The sequence below is a fragment of the Lepidochelys olivacea genome (assembly GCF_965140295.1).
Source record: "Lepidochelys olivacea isolate rLepOli2 genome assembly, chromosome: 5".
NCBI lineage: Eukaryota > Metazoa > Chordata > Testudines > Cheloniidae > Lepidochelys > Lepidochelys olivacea.
This window is the reverse complement of record NC_140415.1, coordinates 31,205,719-31,215,528: the sequence shown is the minus strand read 5'-3', so window position 1 is coordinate 31,215,528 and position 9,810 is coordinate 31,205,719. Positions and strand designations below refer to the sequence as shown.

Sequence of the window (9,810 nt, the reverse complement as noted above, 5' to 3'; positions counted from 1 at the left end):
TTATGTTGTCTTTGTTTCAGACCCTCCCAGATTCTCTACGTTGTTAACATTTCACTGGTTAACATTGTTGCACTCTATGTAAATAAGGAGAATTTTCTTAACTTGAGCCAGATCACGTTTAATACTGCACTGTATAACTAGGGCTGCCCTAATTAAATAGAGCACAGATGGCAGTCCTCTTGCAATACATAGAAATTTTGTGAGGTTTCCTTTTTTTTATTATTGAGCATGAAATACATAACAGATCTCTTGCCACCTAGGTTGAATTGAATGAGATACAATTCTCACCCTCCTCCTTTCCTTCACATTTGTATAGATGTGCACAATTTGGAAAATCCACATGGAAAAAACTTTTCCCGTTTCTAAGCTAACATCATGATAGCTATTTTGGAAGAATGATCACATCAAGATAGAATAAAGGTATTTTGCATGGCACATTAGGGTAAGGGATATCTTATATGTTTTATGTGACATGTTTCAGCAAGGATTCCCTTGTACTATAAATTCTATTTCCTTCATATTCATTATCATAAAAAGGGAGAGTGAAGGAACAAAGTAATGAAGGAAGGTGAAACAGACTAGGAGAAATGGAAGAGGTAGGAATTGGTGGAAGGACATTGCAGAGTGGCCAGGCAGATCTATCATGATATCATTTTAGAAGTTCCATACTGAAGATCCTGTCTATACTGTCCAAGAAAACTGTATCACTAGACTTGGTTGAATTCTTCATTGCAAACAACTTCTTTCTCGAGTGTTATCCTCACACCAATCACGATTGATAGGCCTTTGTTTATTCCTAATTATTTGATTAATAGTGCTTGAAAAAATATGGGCTTAAGGTTTTATTATTCACAGCAAGATCATGCAGTACGAAGTCAAACACCTTACACAAGTCTGCATGTATTACATCTGTGCAGTTACCTTATCAACCAAAACTGTTATCTCATCAAAGATTTATTTGACCATTTTCCATAAAATTATGGCAATTGGCATTCATTATAATTCTATACTTTTTTATTAATTAAACCTTGTATCAGCTTTTACATTATTTTGCCTGGGATTGATATCATAAGAACATAAGAACAGCTATACTGAGTCAGACCAAAGGTCCATCTAGCTCAGTATCCTGTCTTATGACAGTGGCCAATGCCAGGTGCCCCAGAGGGAATGAACAGAACAAGTAATCATCAAGTGGTCCATCCCCTGTCCCCCATTCCCAGCGTATGGCAAACTGAGGCCAGGGACACCATCCCTGCCCATACTGGCTAATAGCCATTGATGGACCTATCCTTCATGAACTTATCTAGTTCTTTTTTGAACCCTGTTATAGTCTTGGCCTTCACAACATCCTCTGGCAAAGAGTTCCACAGCTTGACTGTGTGTTTTGTGAAAAAATACTTCCTTTTGTTTGTTTTAAATCTGCTGCCTACTAATTTCATTTGGTAACCCCTAGTTCTTGTGTTATGAGAAGGAGTAAATAACACTTCCTTATTTACTTTCTCCACACAAGTCATGCTCTATCATATCCCCCTTTAGTTGTCTCTTTTCCAAGCTGTAAAGTCTCAGTCCTATTAATCTCTCCTCATATGGCAGCCATTCTACCCCTAGAATGGTACATCAACTACCCCTAATCATTTTTGTTGCCCTTTTCTGTTGCCTTTTCAGAAGGCCAAAAAAGAATGTGAAGAACAGCTAGCCAAAGACTCAAAAAGTAATAGCAAAAACATTTTTCAGTATATCAGAAGCAGGAAACCTGCTAAACAACCAGTGGGACCACTAAAGGAGCACTCAAGGATGATAAGGCCATTGCAGAGAAACTAAATGAATTCTTTGCATCGTCTTCATGGCTGAAGATGTGAGGGAGATTCCCAAACCTGAGCCATTCTTTTTAGGTGAAAAATCTGAGGAACTGTCCCAGATTAAGGTGTCATTAGAGGAGGTTTTGGAATAAATTGATAAACTAAACTGTAATAAGAAAAGGAGTACTTGTGGCACCTTAGAGACTAACAAATTTATTTGAGCATAAGCTTTATGCTGTAGCTCACGAAAGCTTATGCTCAAATAAATGTGTTAGTCTCTAAGGTGCCACAAGTACTCCTTTTCTTTTTGCGGATACAGACTAACACGGCTGCTACTCTGTAAACAGTAATAAGTCACCAGGACCAGATGGTATTCACCCAAGAGTTCTGAAGGAACTCAAATGTGAAATTGCAGAACTACTAACTGTAGTTTGTAATCTATCAGTTAAATCAGCTTCTGTACCAAATGACTGGAGAATAGTCAATGTGAAGCCAATTTTTAAAAAAAGGCTCCAGAGGTGATCACAGCAATTACAGGCCAATAAGACTGACATCAGTATCGGGCAAACTGGTTGAAACTATAGTAAAGAATAAAATTGTCAGCCACATAGATGACCATAATTTGTTGGGGAAAAGTCAACATGATTTTTGTAAAGGGAAATCACGCATCACTAATCTACTAAAATTCTTTGGTGGTGTGAAAAAGCATGTGGACAAGGGGATCGATTTTCAGAAAGCCTTTGACAAGGTCCCTCATCAAAGGCTCTTAAGCAAAATAAGCAGTCCAGGGATAAGAGAGAAGGTCCTCTCATGGACTGGTGACTGGTTAAAAGATAGGAAACAAAGGGTAAGAATAAATGGTCAGTTTTCAGAATGGAGAGAGGTAAATAGTGTGTCCCCCAGGGGTCTATACTGGGACCAGTCCTATTCAACATATTCATAAATGATCTGGAAAAAGGGGTAAACAGTGAGGTGGCAAAATTTGCAGATGATACAAAACTACTCAAGATAGTTAAGTCCCAAGCAGACTGCGAAGAGCTACAAAAGGTTCTCACAAAACTGGGTGACTGGGCAACAAAATGGCAGATGAAATGTTGATAAATGCAAAGTAATGCACATTGGAAAACATAATCCCAACTATACATATAAAATGGTGGGGTCTAAATTAGCTGTTACCACTCAAGAAAGAGATCTTAGATAGTTCTCTGAAAACATCCACTCAATGTGCAGTGGCTGTTGCGGTTCAGTGATGAGACAGAACACAGCTTTATGCAAGCAAACAGGCTGGTCAGCGGAGATGGGCTGTTCTGCCCCCCCTGCCTTCCACCTTCTCCTTTTATTATATTTCTCCCCCTAAGCATTACACACTGCTACACAAAGGAATGTATGACGTTGATTCATATGCTTAGTTACCATCCTCTATCTACTACAATCCTGGTTCTCAGGCCTTGAGCCCAGGCTAAAGAAACCTCCCACAGTTGCTGTCCAAACAATCAAGTTCTCAGGGTTCATATCTAGCCCTTGTCCTTGGATAGAGCAATGTGTGCATTGCTCCTAGGAAACAGTCAGGGTGTGCCCCGCCTGCTTCCAGGTGGAATAGCTAGACATTAACCCTTCATCTCCCCTTTTTTGTTTATTGAAGTTGGCCATCTCATGGTAGCCGCCAATTTGTTTTGTCATGCTATTTAACTCCCAGACAGACAAGGACATAACCTGGGGAGCTTTCCAGGGCAAAATTTCACAAAGTCTTAACAAGGAAGGAATACATTGTACACAGCAACAACAAAAAATAAGCCCAATGATTACAAACACAAAATAACCAAAAGCTTAACATCTGCAATATAATCATCTAAAAGGGGTACACTTCTTTTACTACAATTGTAACCAGCAAAAGGCAATATAAGTATCATTCTACTAAGACAGCAAAGGGTGCCATCGCTTAAATTTGCAGGAATATAATTAAAGGTGCATGAACCACAAGTAAAAACCCATCCTGATGGTAGGATGATATGGCCATAATTATATGAAACATTAACAGCATGGGAACAATTTAAAAGGGATTGAGAAATTTTTTGACAGCCCAATGGCACCTTTGTACTAGTGCAGTTAACTACACGCGCACAGGTGACATTGTGAGCCCCGGCCGGGTACGGTGTGTGAAGGGATATAGCCGTGCGAGGCAGAATATAGTTGGCCGGGCCCCAATTAGCCATGCTAGAGTACTGGGAGAAAAGATTAGCATAAGCAAAGAGCAGTATCTTATTCTCCTTCGGACTTGTAACGGGGGAGGCGCTTCCGAGCCAACCCCTACAGGAAATAGCAGGCACAAAAGGCACACAATCATCACAGAATTAGCAGTGATTTGGGCGAGAATCGCCACAAAGTCTTAGGAGTTTCTGGCTGCTGATCTGCTGCCAGTTTTCGTTGAGCCGTGGCGACCAACGCTTTTACTGCTCCCCATGTCACGGGCTGGCTTGGGACGCTACGCCTCCTCCGTTTCCGTCCCGCCGTTGTCGACTCGGGGGGCAACGCGGTCTCCTCCAAGGTCAGCTGAAACTCTGGTATGGGATTCGACAGCCCCTGGTGCCATGCCATGTTGTTTAAGTGCTGGTCGCACGCACCGGGCTGGAACCCACAACGGTCCTGCAGGGAGAGACACAGCAGCATATCCCCAACCCCAAGTGATTAGAGGTGCTGGGCCCAGCCACTGTGGATCGGGCAGCTGACGGTAAAAGACACGCGGTCTTTCCAGTACCTCAGATTTGTGAAAATGCCGATCCGCAGGGGTCTGCTGATCTGCATTCAGTGTTAAATTATTTAAAGTAAACAAGAGGATATACATTTGTTGTTGAATGTCTCCTAAGGTTCGGAGATGCAGCTCCCCTTGTTTTAATTGTTTATCTAGCAAGGTTTTGAGTGTGCGATTGGCACGTTCAACAATGGCTTGGCCCGTGGAATTATAAGGGATTCCGTGTTTAAGACGGACGTCCCAGCGGGCACAAAAGGTGGAGAGGGCTGCAGAGCAGTAGGCTGGGGCATTATCTGTTTTAATTTGGCAAGGGCGACCCATAACAGAAAAGCAGGCCAGCAAATGGTGAATAACTTTGTTAGTGGCTTCCCCACGTTGTGGGGTTGCCCAAAGGAAGCCTGAATAAGTATCAACGGAAACATGTAAAAATGAATAGGGGCGGAATTGTGGCACATGAGTAACATCCATTTGCCACAGCTGATTTGCTGCGGTACCTCGGGGGTTAACAGGATAAGAAAAAGTAGGAGCAGCAGCAGCACAGTGGGGGCAGGAACGAACAATGGAATGTGCATGATCAGCAGGAATGTGAAACTGCCGGGCCAAAACAGAGGCAGACTGATGAAAAAAGGCATGGCTTTCAATGGGGTCAGAAAAAAGGGAATTTACCTGACCACGCAACGCGCGATCGGCGCATGCACTGCCCTCAGTGAGTGGCCCAGGCAGAGGGGTATAACTGCGAATATGAGCAACAAAGTAAGGGAAATGACGAGTGGCAAGAAAATGCTGTAAAGACAAAAACAGGTGAAGGAGGTCTGCATCAACCTGAGGGGTAATGAGGGCAAGGGGTAAATGATCAATTACCTGATAAACATAATGGGTATCCACAATTAAATTAAAGGGACAATCAGCAAAAAGTTGAAAGGCCAAAATAACAGCAGCTAATTCTGAACGCTGTGCCGAACTCTGAGGCAGTGTAAAACGAGAATGCCAACGAGGGGGGTCACCCAACTGATAAGTGACTACACCTCGGTGGGGAGAGCCATCAGATGTTAATATCGAGGGTGGTGTCTAACTTTGTAAGTAAATCACGGCCCCAAATATTGAGGTGGACAGGGAGCACAAAAGGGCGGATTGTAGCAAGGGCACGGCCTCCTGGTTTAGAGACCGTGACCCAAGACAAACTTTGGCGCCCGGGTTTGCTACCCCCAATCCCCCACAACTCTTTAGAAGGAACCGCTGGCCAACTAACCGGCCACTCCAGATCACGAATCACTGTAACGTCAGCTCCAGTGTCCACCAGCCCTGTAAAAGGAACATCATTTAAAAGAAGTGTTAACTGAGGTTTCGAGGGGCGGACTGACATTGTCAGAGCAACAAGTGGAGAAGACGCGCTGTGAGACGGCGAGTGAGACAACGTCGATCCAAAGCCTCCTCCACCCCGAGTTCGATCCTCGGCAGCTGGCACCTGATAGGGGACTAAAATCAATTGTGCAATTGACCGTCCACGCGGGAGCAATTGTGGAAGATGAGTCCACACCTGAACCTTAATAATGCCAGTGTAATCAGCATCAATGACCCCTGGAATGACAAAAAAGCCCTGTTTCCCAGCATGTGAGCGAGGGAGAACAAGACCTACAAAGCCGGCAGGGAGAGGTCCCGTCACCTGTGTAGGTATGGCACAGACCTCCCCTGGCAGCCGAAAGTCAGTGTCCTCCTGCATGATCAAATCAAGCCCTGCACTTCCAGCAGTCGCTGCCCTCATAGAGTCTACGGATTCCAAGGCAGAGGAGCGATTGCCTGAGTAGGAAACACCCCCGTTTGGCCCTGGGTTCGGGGGGGACCCGTCGCGCGGTTTCCCGACCCACCACGACACTGATTAGCCCAGTGATAACCTTTCCCACACTTGGGGCACTTCTTTGAGGGTCGGGCTGGTGCCTTAGATGAGCGGCACTCCCGCTGAAAATGACCCTCCTTTCCACAGCGGTAACAGCGCTTCCCCTCCTTCCCAGTTTTTCTGAGGGCGGCAGCCAGAACTCCAGCCTTGTGGGCTTGTGTGCCAATGTTCTGGCACACCCGCAGCATGTCTGAGAGCTCTAAAATACCAGAGACTTGTGCTGCCTGGAGACCACGGCGGCAATCCTCATTTGCATTTTCAACTGCCAATTTTAACAGGAGCTCGTGAGCTGCCTCAGTGTTATCCACCTGTCGGAGGATAGCCTCCTGCAATCTGTTGGTAAAATCCAAAAAGGACTCTAAGGCACCCTGACGGATACTGACAAAGCTTTTGGTAGGCTTGCCTGAATCCGGGACCTTCTTGAAAGCATGCTGGGCACAGGTGGAAATAATGGGGAAGACGGCCTGAGGGAGTTGAGACTGCATCTCAATAGTAGCAAACTGGCCCTCCCCTGCCAAATGCTCATAAATGATACCTTGCTCTCTATATACCTGGGCTTGGCGTTCTGCCATCTGCCGATACTCACTAAGCCAAATAACATACTGACTGGGTGACAACATCATGCGCAGCAGCGTTTTCCAATCCTCAGGGATTAGGGAGTACCCAGCACCCATCCCTTCAATGAGACCACGAACAAAGGTGCTAGTCAGGCCAAATTCACGAATTGCTTTCTTTACCTCTCTAACCACCGAGTATGGCAGAGTGGTCCAGGTGCCCACGGGGTTGCCCTGGTCATCATTCTGCCAGGTCACTGGGCAAACGGAGACCAGATCAGCCAGCTCCTCTGCTGTAAGATCTGATCGAGCTTTCGCTGCGTGAACCATTTGTTGCACCAGCGAAAGCTTCTGAGCAGATGCAGATGACTCTCCGGGGGGCCCCATGGGGGGAGGGTGATCACACACCGGCTCCGGTGGGGAAGGCCAGGGAGGCGGTGGTAATAGAGGCACTGGGGGCGAAGCAGGGGGAGGGATGGCTGCAGGAGCGGACGGGGGTGGTAGGATCGGCAGCTCCTCTGTTGGTGCTGAAGAGGGCCTTTCCGAGGCGACACGCTGTGTCGCATCGCCAGGAGGGGGGATGGCTGCAGGGGCGGACGGGGGCGGCGAGAGCACCAGCCTCGCGAGGGAGGGTCTGTCCGAGGCGACACGCTGTACCACGTCGCGGCAGAGGTGCCAGGCATGTAAAGCCTGCACGGGTGCCCGAGGCTCTTTGTGCAATGTCTGGCCCAATCGCTCCCAGTCCGCTAGCTTAAGGCTTCCAGCTTCAGGATACCACGGGCACTTGGCACGCACCTCCTGTAGCAGGAGAGTGAGTTCTCGAGCCGGGCAGTCATGCTGAGCCTTACGCAGCAAATACTGCAGCTCATTGCGGTGTTGCACTTGCAAAGCAGAGAGGGAGCTTCCCATACTTACCACAATGAAAAATACTCACCGGGATCCACGAAGTGGATGAGTGACGCGTCTGAAACCCTTGCCGGGCGAGGTGAGTGCTGAGGGCCCCACGTTGGGCGCCAGTTGTTGCGGTTCAGTGATGAGACAGAACACAGCTTTATGCAAGCAAGCAGGCTGGTCAGCGGAGATGGGCTGTTCTGCCCCCCCTGCCTTCCACCTTCTCCTTTTATTATATTTCTCCCCCTAAGCATTACACACTGCTACACAAAGGAATGTATGACGTTGATTCATATGCTTAGTTACCATCCTCTATCTACTACAATCCTGGTTCTCAGGCCTTGAGCCCAGGCTAAAGAAACCTCCCACAGTTGCTGTCCAAGCAATCAAGTTCTCAGGGTTCATATCTAGCCCTTGTCCTTGGATAGAGCAATGTGTGCATTGCTCCTAGGAAACAGTCAGGGTGTGCCCCGCCTGCTTCCAGGTGGAATAGCTAGACATTAACCCTTCAAGTGGCAGTCAAAAAAGCGAACAGAATATTGGGAATCATTAAGGAAGGGACAGAAAATATCATATTGCCTCTATATAAGTCCGTAGTACACCCACATTTTGAATACTGCATGCAGATGTGGTCAACGCATCTCAAAAAAGATATCAGGCTAACCAACCTACTGTTAAATTACCTCAGTCATTCCACTTGCCTCTCTGATACTTGGAATTTCATATTTGATGTGTGTGACTGGTCATCCTAGTCACATAGTAATGTATGGTTCCTGGATGATCTAACTATTAGTTTGTTTGGCCACTGTATACAGGACCATTAAAAGTTATTAGTCACAACAGTTGCACATATCCCATATTTACTATGAAAAAAAGAACATCCATTCTGTTTTCCCTGTTCATAAATCATTAATAATAAGACTTTATGTAAAATTTTGCAGGATGTCCAGAAAATCTGCCAAATGATGCATTTTATGAATTTCAGGAAAAGTCTTCAAACTAAAGGAGTACTTGTGGCACCTTAGAGACTAACCAATTTATTTGAGCATAAGCTTTCGTGAGCTACAGCTCACTTCATCGGATGCATACTGTGGAAACTGCAGAAGACATTATATACACAGAGACCATGAAACAATACCTCTTCCCACCCCACTCTCCTGCTGGTAATAGCTTATCTAAAGTGATCACTCTCCTTACAGTGTGTATGATAATCAAGTTGGGCCATTTCCAGCACAAATCCAGGTTTTCTCACCCTCCGCCCCCACACACACAAACTCACTCTCCTGCTGGTAATAGCCCGTCCAAAGTGACCACTCTCTTTACAATGTGTATGATAATCAAGGTGGGCCATTTCCAGCACAAATCCAAGTTTAACCAGAACGTCTGGGGGGAGGATAGGAAAAAACAAGGGGAAATAGGCTACCTTGCATAATGACTAGCCACTCCCAGTCTCTATTTAAGCCTAAATTAATAGTATCCAATTTGCGAATGAATTCCAATTCAGCAGTTTCTCGCTGGAGTCTGGATTTGAAGTTTTTTTTGTTTTAAGATAGCGACCTTCATGTCTGTAATTGCACGACCAGAGAGATTGAAGTGTTCTCCGACTGGTTTATGAACGTTATAATTCTTAACATCTGATTTGTGTCCATTTATTCTTTTACGTAGAGACTGTCCAGTTTGACCAATGTACATGGCATTGCTGGCACATGATGGCATACATCACATTGGTGGATATGCAGGTGAACGAGCCTCTGATAATGTGGCTGATGTTATTAGGTCCTGTGATGGTGTCCCCTGAATAGATATGTGGGCACAGCTGGCAACGGGCTTTGTTGCAAGGATAGGTTCCTGGGTTAGTGGTTCTGTTGTGTGGTATGTGGTTGTTGGTGAGTATTTGCTTCAGGTTGGGGGGCTGTCTGTAGG

At 45.7% G+C, this 9,810-nt stretch overlaps 1 long non-coding RNA gene across 1 annotated transcript; it reads right to left on the bottom strand.

The window, feature by feature from the left end:
• Positions 1-3,065: 3,065 nt before the first annotated feature.
• On the bottom strand, positions 3,066-8,392 carry LOC311521255. Its single transcript, XR_014711835.1, has 3 exons — positions 7,931-8,392; positions 5,798-5,850; positions 3,066-4,442 (listed from the first exon to the last, which is right to left on the bottom strand). It is a non-coding gene; the product is annotated as an uncharacterized lncRNA (long non-coding RNA).
• Positions 8,393-9,810: the final 1,418 nt, after the last annotated feature.